At 45.1% G+C, this 18867-nt stretch overlaps 1 protein-coding gene and 1 non-coding gene across 4 annotated transcripts in view; one reads left to right on the top strand and one right to left on the bottom strand.

Moving 5' to 3' along the window:
* Rbms3 (RNA binding motif single stranded interacting protein 3) overlaps positions 1-18867 on the bottom strand; it is a 1334377-nt gene that overhangs the window by 1200496 nt on the left and 115014 nt on the right. The gene's annotated exons all lie outside the window — the stretch shown is intronic.
* On the top strand, positions 3706-3777 carry Trnap-cgg (transfer RNA proline (anticodon CGG)). Its single transcript has one exon. It is a non-coding gene; the product is annotated as a tRNA-Pro (tRNA).

The following is an 18867-nucleotide window of genomic DNA, read 5'->3' as shown; positions in this document are numbered from 1 at the left end:
ACTCTGGAAACTATTGCTCCTGTCTGTAATTTCATATGTGCAAAAGCAGCTATGATGTCTCCCCAATACCTGCACTGTAGTGTGTAATCTCAGGTGATGTGTATATGTGATCTCATGATTGCATCTCAATCTTATGGGCACATCTATCTGTGGATGGTCAGGAAGGTGACTTCTCATTAAGTTGTGTAATTTTGATATATAGAAAATATACTAGGATATGTTTCATAACTAGATCTATTGTCCCACAAGGACTGTAAGACACTTAAAAGCCTGCTTTGCTTCTTTAACTCAAACTAACATAGAAAACAACAATTTCTCCCCAGTTTAAAACAAACTACACACAATTAGTTTATTTTTACCTCAAAGCAAGTTCAGACTAGACTGAATTCTTCTGTAAATGGATCATAAGTTAAAAACCTTACAGTATGCACAAGATCAATGTCACATGTCTAACTAAGGTTATAAACACAAAGCAAGCTCTTCACTTGCTAAAGTCTGGCTGGTAAAGACCTGACTCTCCATGCAGATCTCCCTACAGCTTGTCTCTGATATGTGTATATCAGAAGAAGAGGAGAAAGAATTAGAACCTAGAAACCTAAAAGTAAATAAAAACTATTAAGAATTATAACTTAGAATTGAAGCTGTGGAGGCAGAATTAGAGCTACAGCAGAAGAACAGGCAGAACAGTAAAGAGCATGACTCAAAGAGCACATTTATTCTGTACCCTCAGACAGAAAAACTTTAGGTTCAGTTTTACTACACTGTGGACTTAGTCCTCAAACCCTGGATGTAGCTAGCTCCTTGAGAGCTGGATGCTCAAGCTACCTTACCCGTTAACACAGATTCCAGGGCTCTGAATTCAGGTTCTCATGCATGCTTGTGCATTAGGATCCTGACCATCTGTAGCCCAATTATCTGTTTTCACTCAGACAAATATAATTAATAAGAATCTGAAGACATACATGTACTTAACCAATGACATTTTTCCTTGCTCCAAACCACTTTATTCAAACTCCTCCAGAGCTCTTCATTAGCTGTTTACTAATGAAGCATTTCCTGTTTGGAAATTGTTCCACTCAAACAGCAGACTGGCTAAGAAACAAACAGCAGAGAATTTGCTAAGACACACCAAACTCACCAAGGCTGAGATGTGGACGGTGCTTTCAGCCTGCTCTGATGATGGCTTTTCCTTCCCTTTCCTTTAGATTCTGACATAGGCTCACTACGAAATCTTATCCAGTCCTTCCTGGGTGGACAGGTGACTCCACTTCCTTATTGGGAATCAGTGGAGACCTCGTGACCATTTCTACCCAATGAGCACTCCCAGGCTGAGGTAGTCAAGAGTCCCTATGGCCCGCCTCCATCTCCTGCCCAGTTTTGAAGAATGCGAGCAAGGTTGTCATAGGCACATCCTAAAGGCACGATTTAAGTATACTAGAGCTTTTTAAATCACTAAGTCACCCAAAGGAGTAAAGCACCCTGGGGCATCTGGATATGTGGTCACAGACCATGTGACCCAAGATTCCATGCTCAGAACTCTTGGGCTAGTTCTTCAGGAGTTCTGCATGACCATGTCAAGCCACTGAAATTTTGGTTTGTACGCATGCACCTGTGTGTGTAGGTGTGTGCACGTTGAAATTAGAAGACAATCTCAAGTGTCTCTCCCCAGGTGCCTTCCATCTTTTGTTTGTGACAGGGTCTCTTGTTAGCTTGGAATGTTGCCAAACAAGCTAGGCCAACTAACCAGTAATCTCCAGGGATGTACCTGTTCACCTCCCATCTTGACATCCCTGGGATTGCAAGTGTGAGCCATTATGTCTGGCTGTTTCTGTGGGTTCTGGAACTCTACCCAGTCCCCATGTTTACAAGGCACGTGCTTTACAACTGAGCCAGCTCCACAGCGCACATCACTAGGATCTGGAGGCTGTTTCTGTGTCACCTACCCATCCTATCCTGACCACAAAAGCCTTGGAGACTCGAGCATGGCCATACTCCATGATGATGTTCTGCATAGCTGCCTTTCCTCCTCAGACAGGTGCCAACATTCGGTGCCCCGCAGTCTCGTTAGCCACCCAAGGAGACCGCACTGGACATTTATTGTGGTTATTGGATATGCTTCCTTCCTGTGGTGGGTGGTGAGGCTACATCTCTACCATTTATATTCCAAACCTTCCCAACTGAACTCTGTAGCACAGACTGGAAACCTAACACATGGATTTCCCAGACTTCTTTGCAGTTAGGACAGAGCTTATGATCTGTGTCTTGCTAAATAGAGAGGTACACCTATCATAGGCTTAGGGCAGAAAAGAGGGGAATATTTGGCCTTGGCAGCAAACATAGAAGTAGGTTCCTCTTACAAGTATGTCTATTTTTATGTCAGCTCTGGAATGGACCTTGCCCAGTGCTATAAATTGGCAGAGCCATCCCAAAGTGGGCACTTCTCCCAGCTGCTCTGATTTCAGTGTATTTAATTCTGGATCTCTAGGCCTTACCAAACCACCACAGCATCTCCGGGTGCTATGTTATAAAGCTAAACATGTTTGCCTCACTGGAATATCTGTAAAAATTCTATTTTAACAAGCCCTTTGCTGCAAGTCTATTCCTAAAACAAAATAGCTTTAAAAGCATACAAATATTTAAATATTCCAGGAACCTTTTTTCCCACAGTCTGTAAGTTATGTTTTCAACAGGCACAGATACATCCCATTGCACACAGCGGCATAAGCCTCAGTCCTAGTCAGGGCCAGGAAATCTGTCACTGTGCCTCTTCCTTAAGCCTACTGTCCACCCAGGGTTCTTAATCCCCACAGAATGCATGGCAGCAATTTGGGAGGTAGCAGCACCAGAAACTGCTTGATACTTTATTTTTGCTTTTTAATCTGAAGTCAGTAGACTCCATAAATCCCAGGAATAATTGGTACCAATCAGATGAATGTATCTCGCCTCCAGAATGTTCTCATCTGCCACCTCATATGCTAGCATCTTCTTACACGCAGTCTACAGACACTGGAAAGTGGGCCAAGGCACACTGGGGCTTCCTCATCTCCCAAATACTATCTGGCATGCAGAGAAGTTGAGACTCAACAGGGTTGAAGTCTGGGAAGGGAAGGGGAATGACAGGTAGAGAATGAGAAGAAAGGCAGTAGGCTTGTTTCTCAGCCCCTTCATAAATCTTCACCTTCTTTCTAACAAGATCTTGGAGAATCAGCTTCACTCTGGGATGGGGATGCTCATTACCCAAGTTCAAAGCCAGTGAAAAATGATGGTGGGAAAATCATTCCCAATTGATTTATGGTCAAATTGAAAGAAGTGGAAGTGTAGGGTCCATCACCTGCCTTTTAAATGTCTTTCAATCCCAAACTCATGCGAGCAGCTTGGCCCCAACCCTCTCCTTTAATTAGAGCGCCAAGACAACAGGCATTAATACCGACAACAGACCATTAATCAGCCCAGATACCTCATAATGGAGGTGGCAGCCATAGACCAGAAGCAGAAGCCCTGGACCAAAGGCCACAGACATAGACCAGAGGATACAGCCGTGGACCAGAAAACACAGCCGTGGGGCAGAGACAAGTTGAGCAGATGATGTAGTTCTTGTCTTCTCAGAAGTGTAGACAAAGGCAGATCACTCCATGCATGTTTGCTGCTGTCTATGGCCCATGAATTTTTACTGGACCATTTGAGTTCAGTACTCTTAAAAGTGCTGGTTCCATGGTGTAATGGCTAGCACTTTGGACTCGGAATCCAACGATCCGAGTTCAAATCTCGGTGGAACCTGTTCCTTTAACCTTGGGAGAGGCAGGGAGGGGAGCAGAGAAAAATGTAGAGCTCAATAAAAATCAATTTAAAAAAAGAAGCATGGTAACCCTCACTGTGCTCTCCAGTGGCAGGCAGACTAAGCACCAGTTAGGTGCCTATGCTTGGTCAGAACTTGCTTAATCCCTGACAGGTAATTAAATCACAACTATTAATTTGTCACCTAGCGTTATTGTACTGTGACAAAAGGAATGCATGTGTATTTAAATGAGTCCACTAGCTGTCCCTCCTGGACCCTCTCCAATCCTTCATAAGTCTACTTCTTTCAAAGCAGGACAACCTGATTAATATGAACTACGGAGAGGAAATTCCCTCACAACGAGGGGGGTTGTGATTTCAGATGAGCTTTCCCTTAAGGAAAAGAGGCTGCCTTCCTTTTCTGTCAACTAGAATTCATATGACATCAGAATCAAACCCAGACCACAGTGGAGACAGCAAGTCCCTGGCACGCTGCAAGACTCATAGCACTTCCGCAGCTTCCTCAGAGAACAGCTTAGAGCATGAGAGGATTACGATGTAGGTGGCTGGAGAGATGGCTCAGCATCAAGGACCCTTACAGATGCTCACAGGGGACCCGGGTTCAGTTCCCAGCACCCACACTATGCCGCTTACAACCACCACCCAACAGTACTCTGAAGGACAAAGCAGTGGCACACACACAAGACTACATAAAATCAAGACAGCCCCCAAACCCCGTGTGGTCAGGGAGGGGCCCATAGAGTGGACTTTACAGCACACACGCCGGTGTGTTTGGAAACAAGGCCACCCTGGGTGTGACTCATACAGCTCAGGTGAGCACTGTCAGAAACAAGCCAACTTCATAATGCACTTGATTCGGAATGAATATTTGGGGTTTGAAAATTCAGAAAACTTGCTGAGGCTGATTTTTTTTTTTACTACCTCTTGCATGAGGTCAAGAGGCCCCATACAGGTTGACAACCCACAGTCTCAGAGGCTGGGTCCAGACCAACACATGACATTGACATTTTAGCAAGCCTTTAAGTATTTTTAGACATCCAAAGGGCAACACTGTCCTACAGAACTTTCTGCCTGCAGTGGGGAAACTGAGGCTGAGCCTGAACTCTCAAACACACTAACCACCAGTCACCTGTGGATGTCCCTAGGAGGTCTACTTTCTATGTAAATGGCCACTGTATGAAAAGCTACAGCCTTGGAGTCTTTTTCTAACCCAGTTCAAGATTTGTCATTTTCCTGTGAGATATTAAAACCCACTTTATCTTAAGAGATTCCCCCCCAAAAAAAAGTGGTGATAACACTACCTATGATTTTTGGGTGATTTTGGGTCAGACGTGAAGACAGTGCATTAACAATTTGCAAAAGGTTCCCTGGCTATAGTATGCCCTGTTCCTACCAGGCCCCTTCCTGTATCTCTTCTAAGCATAACTTCTTCTATAAATCCTTATCTGGTCTGAATATTTGACCAGAGACCCTTCCTTAAAAATCCCTGAATTTTCTTTATTAAATTCTCTGGAGTTTTCTCAATAGCTCCAGACTCTGTGATTTACCATTAATTCCAAAGCACCAATGCACAGATTACAACAGACTAAATAAACATGGAAAGGGGAGGGGTGTGTGTTGTGTCAACCTCACATAGCCTAGGCTGGCCTCATACTTGCTCCACACCACTCCCACGAATGTGATGTACATTGTACAAGGAACCAGATCCAGGGCCTTGTGCATGCAAGGCAAGCACTCTACTAACTGAGCTGTCGTCTCTGCTCCAAATGATTGTACAAAGTCCTTTGAACCAGTGACCTAAGGACTACCACGCCCACTCACTGTAGTCCTCCCTCTACCAACTGAGCTATTGAAGACCCTGCTCTGATAAACTCTTAAATGACTCTTTCTGAAAGGACTTTTCAATGGATTCCAAAAGGCAATGCCCCATCTAGTAAGCACAGTTTGTGTGCTCTCGGCATGGATAGAAACTAAATCTGCTTATGTGAGACATTCAAGTGATGCCTGCTCACGAAGAACAGCATGGTGAGAGCCTCCTAGAGGGGCCTGCCAGTCCCGCAGTGGAGGAAGGAGCACCAGTCTGGATCCACTCACCCCTCAGAGAGCAGCAGGCTCCCTGTTCTCCACCAAGATCCACAGGCACCAAACTTTCACATCCAGGCTACTTTGATACCTGGATGAACTATGGTGTTGCCATTGGCAACCCTCTGACTGCATGCTGGGCATCCCGTTATGCCCAATAAAATGAATACTGACTTGCACCTCTGTGGAGAACATGGCAGTTTTAGGTAGAACACCAGAGGCCGCCAGGCTGAAAGCTACAGGGCTGTTTGCAGCTTGTAACCACAGGGACTGCATCTAACTTCTGAGAGTTCATGGTGTAGTTTTGTTGTTGTTGTTGTTAGTTTTATCTTTAAAAAAAGAAATTCCTTTGAACTTGGAAGAGGGCAATTAATTTACCTAAGCCTCAAGGTATATTAATCACAAGTGGCCTTGTGAATACCTTCAAACAGAAGCATGTACTTTATTTCCTGTAATAAGAGGGCACTGCTGTTATTTATTCATCATGGCACTCAGTCCCCACATCTGCAGAACAGCAGCAACAACAGGGGTATTTACGGTAAGCCTTGGAGACAGTGCGCTGACTTCCCAGAGGAACCAGCAGGCCCCATCTCAAGAGAATAAAACAAAGAGAATAAGTGTGTGCATATGTGTGTGTGTGTGTGTGTGTGTGTGTGTGTGTGTGTGTGTGTGTGAAGGAGTAGGCTGTGTATGCAGGTACATATGCCTTGGTGTGCACAGAGGTCAGAAAAGAAGACTGGGTCCCACTCTCGCTCTCTCCCCTGTACTCCTGTGAGACGGGATCTCTCACTGAACCCGGAGCTAGATTGGCAGTCAGCAAGCTCCAGACATCCCCACCATCATCAGAGCTGGGGATACAGACATGTACAGCTTTTATGTGGGTGATGGGGATTCAAACTCGGGTCCTTATACCTGTTCTGCAAGCACCTCACGCTTACCCGTGCGGCCATGTCCTCTGCCCTGACTTTCACATTCACTTTGAACTTGTGTTTCTCCTGCCCTCGGTTTATCTTCTACAAAATATTTAAGAATCAGTTCAAAAGGAGTCAGTAAATACAGTCTAATCGTTTAGATCAGGTGCTGGCAAGCCACACCACACATGCTAGGTCTGGGGCTGTTGTGTAAATAAAGTGCTATCAGGACATGGGGATGATTTGTTCACATAGCCCACGACTGCCTCCGAGCTGTAAGAGCAGCCTGAATAGCTGTGGCAGAGATCAGAGATGGAGCAGGGTTACCATCTGACCTTTAACACAAAATGTTTGTCAGTTCCTGATCCGGGTCAAGCATGGGTCCTTCGACTCTCCTGTTGATACCACAGTTGTTTCTCAGCCCTTTAACCTCCTGAGAGCCACTTAAAGAGGCTTCTAGAAGCCACGGACAATGGCAGGGTGTAGATATATACAAAAATAACTAAGACTAATCTTCTAATAATAATTTCAGTTTAACCAAGACTTTAGCAAGTAGAAAACTCAGTGTACTTTGTATATTATCTACTTTCATATGACAGTTTTTATTAGCGGGGAAGCTGAGGAAAAATGGTACATTAAAGACATTATTTAAATCACTTAAGATACCATCGGTTCTCTGTGCATTGTCCCAGTGTCAGTGTTGAGGGAATTAATTGCTCATTTGTGTATAGACTACACAATGCATTCTAAAGAGACAGTATTTGCCTCCTGGGAACTTCTGTAATCTGAGACAGGTAAGGATGACAGGGAAAGAAGGCTCCCCGGAGGCTGTACTAAACAAATGGTTGCCCTGCAAAGCATTCAACAATAGATAAGATCAAATTTTGGGAAACAAAAAGCAAAAAAAAAAAAAAATTCAAAACTTCCAAGCACCCAGAAGAGTAGCTCAACTTGTTTCCCAGAAATAGTTCTAGATGAACTGACTCAGGTGATTTAGATTCTAGGCTTGTGGCTTAATTATTGGTCAAGGGCAAATCAGATGGAAGCATTTGGACAGACAGTTAACCAGGAAGACCAGGTAGGGCAGAATCCAAATCATTTTAGCGTTCACCGTTCAAAGAAAGACGAAATTCTATATTTGGGGGAAGATGAAGCATAAACATCCCAGGCTCCTCACCCACTTCAAAGACAGATGTCCTGCAATGGTTTAATAAACCCACATATTGAACATGAGTGGAGTAAGGAGGGCAGGAGCTAGACATTGAATAACTCCATACAGCTCTGAAAATTCTTGGAATCTTCAAAGAGATGAGTGTCTTTTGCAGGCTGAGGGAAGGGTTGGTGGCTGGAAGCCCATAGAAGTTTCAAGTTGAGAAATGTTGTTCTTGGAAAGAGCAAAGCATGATGGGAAGGAAAGGTCTTTCAACATCATGACGTTGAAGGAACTGAAAGGTAAGTGAATTGCCAATGGCAAGTAATGAAGTCAATGGTGTCTTTGTAACACAGCCACCATACGCCCAAAGAGAACAATGTGGAGAGAATCTCTGAATAGCTGAGCATGTGGAGGAGCCCGGAGAATGGCAGACCCAGAGAGGGCTAGGATGCTCTGGCTTCTTCTTCACCCCACTTCTCACACTTCTAGTCCACCATGTGGCTGTCTTATTCTTTGTAGCATTGTTGGTGATATACTGGTGAGATACTGATAAACCCATTTCCCTGGGGTCTGTGAGCCACTGTAGCAAGCCAACCAAACCCAGGGGAAGAGTTGGGATAGCACTGATTTCCAGTTGACTGACTGGAAGTAGAGGTAACAGCTCAACTAGGTCCTTGCATCTGCCGTCCCAGATGGAGACAGCCTTGCAGGACTAAGCCCTCCATCCACTCCATCTGAAGATGTCAATATCCTCTAGTAGCCACATTCAAAACTGAATCGAAGGACACTCATCTGGTGTCTGCTGATAAATCTATTGCCAAATCACTTGACTGATGTGTAGGAAAAATCCAGCATTGATCTGGGATCACAGTGCTGTGCTTTCGGGAAGTCCAAGAGAACAAAGCCTTACAAAGGACTTATAATCACCAACAGATCACAGCATCCTCTCTTAATCCAGAAACAACCTGACCACCTGCTCCTCGCATCACCCTGGGGAGATACAACACCGATAAAGGATTAGCAGTTGGGCTGAAGTTTAAGGAAGTAGTGTAGGGCCTCTCCTTTACATCACTGAGCAACAAGGAAGCAAATATGGGATTCCCATTGTCCTACAGATTGAGAAGTAGGAAACTGCATGATACAAAAACCTCTGTCCCCTCAAAGGAACAATCACTGGTGAATGGTAAACTTCAAGGACAGCAAAGCAATGGTTGTCACCCTAGTCTCATTTCTGCATCTGTGACCATGACACTAGCAATGCAGGGGAGGAACAACATATGTGGTTCACAACCTCAGGCTTCATCCCTACAGGAAAACCAAGGCAGGAAGTTGAAGCAGCTGGTCATGTCCACAGTGGAGAGCAGAGAGAACACATGCATGCTTAGGAATCTGCTCCCTTCCCCTACTCTTAGACAGCCTGGGATCCAAACCCAGGGAACAGAACCACTCACAGTGGGCTGAGCCTCCCCACCTTACTTAATGCAATTAGAGAAAAATCCAGCAGAGGCATGCCTACAGCCAACTCATCCAGACAAGCTCTCACTGAGACTTCCTTCTCAGGTGTGTCTAGGTGACAGTGAAGCTGCCATCGTGGAGGAGAAAGAAAGAAAGAAAGAAAGAAAGAAAGAAAGAAAGAAAGAAAGAAAGAAAGAAAGAAAGAAAGAAAGAAAGAAAGAAAGAATAAGGACAATTCAAAATCACTAATCAATCAGGCAATGGATAAGTAAGACAACCTCTAAGGCAGGAGAAGTCACCTCTTGAATCTCAAGGCTATTTGATACATATGGGTGATGTCAAGCCTACGCTATTATGTAAGAAACAAACATCCTCTCGCAATAGTAGCTACTATGTACAGGAAAGCAAGCATAAGCAGGTTCCGTGCTGAGTGTAAGACACACGCAACAGCCACCTACTAAGTAAAAGGCAGAGTCAGAATCCAGATTAAGGGCTCTGACTCCAATGTCTTTGTGTTAAAGAGCCACAGGCAGGGATGGAGGAGCTGAGCTCACAAACCTCCCCTAAAACAAACAGCGAATCGAAGGGTTTATCGGTTGGTGGCTTAAAATCTCAGAGATGCATCTACCGTTGTGAAAGCTGAACTGAGTAAGGATGGCGACAAGAGGACCATGCAAGTACCTTGATTCAATTAGTTTTCAGAAAATAAGTAAAACATTCCATGAGAATTTATATTTGAATAATATATCTTAATGATTTTAGCTGAGTTTGTGTGTGTGTCTGAGTGTGTGTGTGTCTGAGTGTGTGTGTGTCTGAGTGTGTGTGTGTCTGAGTGTGTGTGGCCACGTGCACGCAGGTTGGCAGAAGCCAGAAGAGGATTCGGAGTCCCTGCAGCTGGAGTCACATTTCTGAACTATCAAGTGTGGTGCTGAGATCAAGAGCAGCAGACCTTCCCAGCTCCAGCCAGGTATGTCGTATTTTCAGGGAATTTTTTCCTCCTATTTTTGGCTTTACTTATATGAGGATTAAGCATTCACAATCAATCAAGTTGATGCCAGAAGTGTTGCTGCTTTCAAATGTGTCTGTACTGAACTCATTCTCAAACAATGATGAAGATACCCACTGTTGACACCTTGGCGCATGTGTACCCACAGGCACAGACACCATACACAGCCATACACGTGTGTGCGTGCACGCATACTAAAAGAAAAACCCACTGTAGCCAGAGAGGAAGAGAGTTACGTAAAAGATGCCTGATGTATCCACGGAAAACTACGCATCTACTTCCCCTCACTGGATTGTTTCCACAAATACAAAGCAGCAGTTCTTCTTTCCTCCTTCACAAACAAGTCCGTGGTTGTTTCTAGGGCAAGCCTGGCATTACCTCACTGCCAAAAAATGCAGAATTCCCTCTATAATTGTCAGTGGCAGCTGTTAAGAAGGATCCCCCAACACAAATCTTCCCAGGGAAGCCATCAGCGCCTTGTGTGCCCAGCTCATATAGAATCTTGCCTGACATAACCTGAGAGCTCCTCTCTGCACAGGGGTCCCTTCCCACCACTTCACTGTCTCTTCCTCACCGTGGATAGAGGCGATGCCTCCTTAGGAGGACCTTTCTACTTCCTTCGTTTTCAGATGGCATCGTAAGCTGCTTCCGTCATCACTACCTGGTCTTAAGATACTACCTCTTTTTCCTCCTGCCCAAGTGCTGAAGTTCATCTGAACAGCCACCAGGCTGTGACCAACAGCTGCACAAAGCCGCTGGCTCTGGACAGCCCTGTGGGTGTTCAATGTGCAGACACCATGTGGTCCCTTCCATTGGACTTTGTAGTCACTGGTCACTGTGCACAATAAGACAAGACATTTCAAATTAACTTGAAATCTCTCTATCTCTCTCTCTGGGTGTGTGTGTGTGTGTGTGTGTGTGTGTGTGTGTGTACATATGTGCGTGCATGTGTGTGAATGAATGTGGAAGCCAGAGTACAACTGGATGTCATTCCTTAGGTGCTGTCTGCCTAGCTCATTTGAGACAGGTCTCCCTGGGGCCTGGAACTCACCAATAAGGCTACACCAACCAATCAGTGAATCCCAGGCATCCTTTTACGTTCCTAGCGCTGACTGCTAGTGTTCCTCGTGGTGGCTAAATTTCTTTGCATGAGTTCTAGGACTCAAACCCAGATCCTCCAGCCTGCCAGGCAAGCACTTTACCAAATGAGGCATCTTCACGGCACTCAGAATCTCAGCTGACCTTGGCTAAGTGGAGGATGAATGTCCTGCACGGTGTTGCAACGAACCCCATGTATCTCAGCTCTTGTCCCTTGAGCCTCTCATGCGGACTTCACCCTTGGTGAAGGGCATCATTGAGTATACTCTGGTATGAAGCCATGCTATTGTCTCCTAAGTAGCTTTATCTGGTTATACTTGTCATTCAGCAAGACAACTCTGCATTTTCATTCACAGAGAAAAGTAATTTTTAACTTCTAGAGTGTGTGTGTGTGTGTGTGTGTGTGTGTGTGTATACAGAGGGCATGGCACATATATGGAGGTCAGGGGACAGCTTGAATGAGTTGGTTCTTTCCTTCTACTATGTGTGCATACGTACACACTAATAAATGGATAAACAAAACAAAAGCCAGTCATAATGATTCAGAACTGCCACGTCCCTATTGGGCTAGAGAGACGATGAAATCTAGAAGTCAGGAATCAAGGGGAAAGGTCCATGAGGAAATCACTCTAACACACCAAGTCTCACATTACACTGCCATCTTTAAGATCAATGGCAAATTCTAGTTTGGCCATTGGTTTATCCCTGAAGTTTAGCAAGCTGCTGCGAAAGGCAAAAATGCACATTTTGCCTAAGGAGAAAGGCAGAAATCCCTGAAAAGAATCAGCATGTTGCCATTGTGTTTATAAATGTTATTAAATTTGCTACTGAGAACTACAGGAAAGTGAATGATAATGACACCTTCATACTCAGCACACTCAGCCCATGCACACAGTTCTCTGAGCCCCCAGAAACCCCTCCCCGATCCAGCACACCTAGACCCGTGAAGGAAGAAAACAGGTGATCGATGGATCACCCAGCTCTCCAGGGCTCTCTCGGGATCTGGAATGAAGGGTGGACCAAATCTGGGAACCAGATCACACCAGTCTGGACCTCGTGTATTTTAAGTTAACTTAGATTTATGTTAATACCAGGGATGCCTGGATATGAGGGCACCACTGGGTTCAAATAAAAATCAATGTGTTTCTCAGAACTGTTCCCTGCACATCAAGAATCTGGGCAATAATCGCTCAGGGGAAGGACAGTAGAGAAGAGTGCTAGTTTATCCTTAAACACTATGAGAAGGGAGGACCCAAAACACAGAATTCTCTTCATATTTAAAGTTTAGGAAATGCTGAGGTAATTTGTTTATCTTTTCTAAAACGGAGCTACAGGGCAATGATAGAAATCTCCATGCCAGTGTTAGAAAGAAAACAAGGATGAAGAAGCCGGGGGACACTTGATATTGGCCCCCTCAAAAACTGATTTTTAAGATTTGCAATGTTTTTATAATAAAGTTTAAAGCAAAACATGTTTCTTTTAAAAATCATATGAGTACACATGCGCACACACATGCACATGTCCACATATGTGTACAGGCATTGCGAACATTTGTATGGATGTCAGAAGGCAATACCGAGTGTCTTTTTCAATTGCTGTCTACCTTATTTACTGAGATGGAGTCTCTCGCAGAACCTGGAGTTCACAGATGCATCTAGACTAGCTAGCAAGCCCCACGGACCCTCTTGTCTCCATCTCCCCTAAACTGGGATGACAGGCAGGCACCTCTGAGTCCGGTGCTCTATTTGTTTGTGTGTGTGTGTTTGTTTTTAATGTGGTTAGAAATATGGATCCAAATCAGGTAGTTATGCTTACACAGCATGCACTTTGCTGACTGAGACATCGCCACAGCAAGCACATTTGCTTTTAAACAAGAAAACAGCGAAGGCTGATAAAGGCCTCTCTGCCCAGAGCTGCGAGCTTTCTCCCTCCTTCCACCAGCAGCAAACAAGACTATCGCAGTAGGAGCACACATGCCACCCATACCTGGCCGCTGGGAAGTGTCCTAGAACCTCAGATCTACTTCAAGCTTTCTTGCAAAGACTGGTCTTGGTGGATAGGCAGGTGTGTGGCATATTTAGACTTTTAAAATGTTCAAAATAATGATAAAACAAGACCAACTGCCCTGAATCACCTGGAGGTCTCCACTCTGTCCTTCTGTGTCTTGGGATTTTCTAGAATCCTCATGACTTGCTGTCTGGGTCCCGTAACATCAGTTGACCTCCCAAACTTTGGGATGTGAAGGGTACCCACATCTGCCAGTACCCACATCTGCCCATCAGTACCTCCATGTTCCGCCCTTTCCTTACAGCTGACAAATAGATGGGTCACACGCATTACCCAGGCCACACCACTGAAACCATTTGCCAGAAAATCAAGCAGAGGTATAGGTTTTGAAATCCCATTTCAGGTGGTGCTAGGACTTTTTTGGCTCAATGTTATTGGTCCCGAGAGTACTGGGAGTGTAGAGTTTGGCATCCAGAGCCTTGGATTCAGAGCTCAGATCATGCCCTTGTTTTAGGAGCTTGATGCAGCCATTGAGTTCAGCGCTGTCATCCTCGGCAGCACTGAAGTACAGTGAGGTCTCTGCAAAGTTTGGGGAGGACCAAAGATGGTGCAAAGTGCCAAGCATAGTTCTGACAATTTGTGGGAGTTTGATAAAACCTCTCACCTAAATCACATGAGGAATGACAGTGGACAAAATCATGATTGTGCTTTACAATGTAAACCTTTATTTCCCCAAACTCCTGTCAATTTGACTCTGCTGTGTTCAACATTAACCCACAATTTGCTCTCAGAGCCCACCGGACTACTTGCTTCTGTACTGTAACCCAGTGGCCAACTGATGCATCCATACCTCTTCCTCCACGGATGGACATCCAAGCTCAATCTATGAACCCTCAAGTAACACCTGAGGTTGATACAGTCATATTTTGTTTTCATGAAACTGTAACAGAATACCTGAGACTGGGTGGCTTATAATGTAAATGTATCTCTCATACTTTTGGAGTCCGGAAGATGTTAATATCAAGAGATCAGAAACTAAAATCCAGGCCTGGCAGTATGTGCCTGTAACCCCAGCACTGCAGACGTATACGGAGACAGGAGGTCCCTGAAGCTCCGCGTCAGCCACCCTAACCAAGGTCAGTAAGAGACCCACCCTGTCTCAGAGACCAAAACTGGGAAAGCAACTGAGGAAGACACACAACTTTAACCTCCGGTCTCCACACATACATCCACCTTGGTTTGGAAGCAGGGTCTCTCACTCAACCTGGAACTCACTTAATAGAGAGTGTTCCAGGACAGCCAGAGCTACACAGAAAAACCCTGTCTTGAAAGAAAAGAAGGAAGTAAAGAAGGCAGAAAGGAAGGGGAGAGAGAGAGAGGGAGAAAGAGACAAAGAGAGAGAGAAAAAGAAAGAAAGAAGCAATGAAGGAAGGAAGACAGAAGGAAGGAGGAAAGGAGGGAGAGAAAGAGGAAGGGAGGGAGGGAGGGAGGGAGGGAGGGAGGGAGGGAGGGAGGGAGGGAGGGAGGGAGGGAGGGAAGCTTCCGGGAATTGACACAGGATCTGGAGATTTTTCTCATCATCCTCCCTTCACTTCTGACGCCATCTGCTGAAGGAGTTCTAAGCAGAAAGCAGCCCACCCTGTGTTGACATGCTCTTCTTACTCGAGGGGTCCAGAAGACTGAAAGCAGCAAGCACTGCCTGTCCAGATAGACCACAGGGCTCTGTGGGACTTCAACCCAAAGCCTTTATTTCAGCAATACACAGCAGCACGAATGCCATTGCTCGGGAATATTAAAAGAGTAAATAATAGCACCTTTCCAGGTTCAGCAGGTTCTTCCACCAAGGGCTTTACAAAGAATGTTGTAGAGGCAGCCCACTCCTGAGCGAGGGAATAAAATTACCCCACTCACCCACAGAATAGACGGGGGCAGTTCACCAAAGCAGGAGGAGGCACACTTTGCTTGTTAAGAAGTTAATGTATAAAATTTAAATTTAACAAGTAAAAAAAAAGGAAAAAGATCCTTTACAGAACCTTTATTCTGTAGATGGAGAAAGAGTTCTGATATAGCCATGCTGATGAATATTGGTGATGGGACCCATTGCTACGACCAGAGATGTATAAACCACACAAAACTCGACTTTCTCTGACCCAGGCATACAGGGCTTAACACTCCAACTGTGGCGGTTAATATAGTCCAGCCAGCTGTCTCTTCGAGCTCTGGCCCCCACGCCTTGTCTGCCATGGCGAACTGTACCCTCGAAGGAGGAGCTAAGATAAATCCTTCCTTTTCTTTCTTGGTTGTTGCCAAGTCTTTCACAACTGCAAGAAAAGTAACTAGTGCACGAACAATGAACTAACACACAACCAACACCCTGCTAGAGCTTAGTGTGCTAAAACCTGGGGCTCTGTGGGGCAGCAAGGAGTTCTTCATACGGGACAACAGCAACGGAGCAAACGGCTATTCCAGGTCCTCCTGCTGGCACGGCAAGCCCTTTACCAAGGGAATCATCTCCCCATCACACACCCACGACGAGTAGGGGGAGGGCGGTCGAGATTTCTCTACTCCACGTTTCTTAACGTTTTCTCTCTACTCTGAAAGAACAGAATCCTTTGGATGTATTTACTGCCCCTCCATCTCCCTCTCTGGCAAAGAATCCAAGCTCCTTAGGCCAGGGCCTTGCCATTAGATTCCCTCGTGCATTTTCTGGTCCAGAACAACGGCTAACACACAGCAACCACTCCACACATAGGTGTTAGATGAATGATCGCTCATAGTTACCACGCTTAGGAATCGTGTGAGCTTTCTCAAGTTATAAGACCTGTGTCAACTTTCACCCGGATCAAAAAGCCATCAGTAAAATCCAGCTCCACCTAGTTCCTCTGCTTTCTGATGCTTTCAATTTTCTCTGATCCTAAAATAGACCAAAACTTGTTAATTGGCTGACAATGCAGCTCAGAAGCACACGTGCCTAGCTTGAGCAAGGCTCTGGGTTTGGTCCCTAGCACCCGAATGATAAAACCAAACCTGTTGGCACTGAACGAAGCCCAAATGTGCTTTCAGGGCTGTTTCCTGAACTTTGCTTGAGCTGCCCAGGAGAGTATGTTTGCTTCCATCCTCATTACAGGCATAAACCTCCAGAACATGCTCATGCAGAAAATGGCCTACACAAAAAAGACATCATAGTAGTAGTAATAATAATAATAATTCTAAAACAAATCATAATACAGTTACTTTGGGCTCACATTCACAGAGCTCTGACTCACTGCCAGGTGTTCCCGTCATAATTTTCTGTGTATTTAATTCACTTCGTCATCACAATGAACCTGTGGGATGCGTTCTAATCACTGCACTTTACACAGACAAGAAGACTGAGACATGGAGGGTCCAAACTAGTAAACTGAGACTTATGTAATGCAGTGTCTCATTGCCTTTGCTCCCGCACTGCCTCCCATGGTGCCATTATGGGGTTATAATTCTACACTTTAAAGAAGGATGTCATATATATGCACATATGTTTTACAATAATGCATCCCCAGGACTAGGGAGATGACTTGGTGGATCAAATACTTGACAAAGTTTAGATCCCCAGAACCCATTTAGAAGCTGAATAGATTGGGTGGCCTATCTGTAACTGCAACATTCAAAATGCAAAGACAGAGGGCAAACTGGGTGGCTAGATTAGCCAAATAGGCAAGCTTCACGTTCTTCAAGGGACCCTGTCTCAGGAGATAAAGCAGAGAGGACAAAGGAAGACACTTGACATGAATCTCTGACCTATCTCCATGTGCACAGGCACACACTTCTTCACCGGGGCAGAGAATCATCTCCAGGCTTCTGTCTGCTCTCCAGGGCAGGACAGCCTCGAATTACCGATGGAGTATGAATACACTGTCACTCTCGGGAGAGAAGATGACATGCCTCTTCCTAGTCACCTGAGGGAGCCTCTGAGAGCCCAGTCTGGACAGGCCAGAGCAGCAGCAGTGAAAGAGGTCCCTAGACAGATGACATGTTTGGTAGTCGATGCCCAAGGGCCAGGACTACAGCTGACAGGCTGTGTGTGCTGCGGGGTTGGTGAGCGGAGCTGATGAGCGGACAGACCCACCAGGGCATGGGAGGGAGAGCAAGGGGAAGACTCTGAGACTCCGCCTTTAGCTGCTAGGGAGCAGCAAGGGGTTGCTAGTCGATTTCTTTATTACCCACGCAGATAAAGACATAGAGAGTGGGCTCATCAACCATTCAGATGCCACACGCCTGTGAGTGGTAACTGTGCGCTGAATGAGCCAATCAAAACGGTAAAGATTTTGACAGGCGGGGATGATGGATGCCAACTGGGAAAGTAAAATCGTACAAGGGAAAAATATTGCTTGGGTGGATTCCCGAGAGGGAAGATGAATCACCATTATGAAGGAAGGAACATCTGCAGGCGGAAGAAAACCATGGAAAGAGGATGTCTTATGTCTTATTCTTTTACCTAAGAAACTGGACAGGGAACCTAGTGCCTAGCCTGCTGCCCAGAGGCCCAGAAGCTCCATCCTTCTTCCTATGAAATGCAGGCCTAGTAGGTTATCCATTCCATCATTAATAGTTGTTTATGTTTGGGGACTATGCAATACAGTGATCTCTAGGCCCTTATTTAGATTTGAACTGTTAATGTTTTCTGCAGGGTTTTTAAGATTTTGCTTCATTTTTAATTGTGTGTGTGTGTTTCTGTGTGTGTGTGTGTGTGTGTGTGTGTGTGTGTGTGTGTGTGTGTGTGTGTGTGTGTTCAGTTGCCTACAGAGGCCAGAAGAGGGCACTGGATGCCCTGGAACTGAAGTTACCCATGGTTGTGTACCACCCGACGTGGATGCTGGGAACAGAACTTGGCTCCTCGACAAGAGTAGTAAGTGCTCTAAACCACTGAGCCACCTCTCCAGCTCCTAGGTATAAGTCAGGTTTTTATGTGTCTGTCCCAGACACTAGAAGGAACTCATAAAGCTTCCATGTATACCTCTTAACCACATATTTCTATAATAACAAGGTATATTACCAACTATTTCTCTGAAAATATCCTATATCTAGTTCATATTCATATCTCCCTCCACCATTCATAATATCTTGTCTGGGCTTCTTTGTGTTCAATCCTGAATCCAAGCAAGGCTCTCTCACTCCATTTGGCTGTGATTTTTCTCACAGAATGGAGAACTCCCTGTGGCTCTGGATTTAGGCTTGTTGGTTCCCAGCATTTAACTGATTCATGCCTTGTTGGTATTCATTTGTGCATCTTGATTAAATTCATCTTAAAAGTTTCTGACAAGAATCCTTTGTGGCAATGGCTTTTCAGAGCCTTGCATCCTGTGCAGAGGCATGTCACCTCT

The sequence above is a fragment of the Microtus pennsylvanicus genome, chromosome 3 (genome assembly GCF_037038515.1).
Source record: "Microtus pennsylvanicus isolate mMicPen1 chromosome 3, mMicPen1.hap1, whole genome shotgun sequence".
NCBI lineage: Eukaryota > Metazoa > Chordata > Mammalia > Rodentia > Cricetidae > Microtus > Microtus pennsylvanicus.
This window is presented reverse-complemented; position numbering and strand designations above follow the sequence as displayed.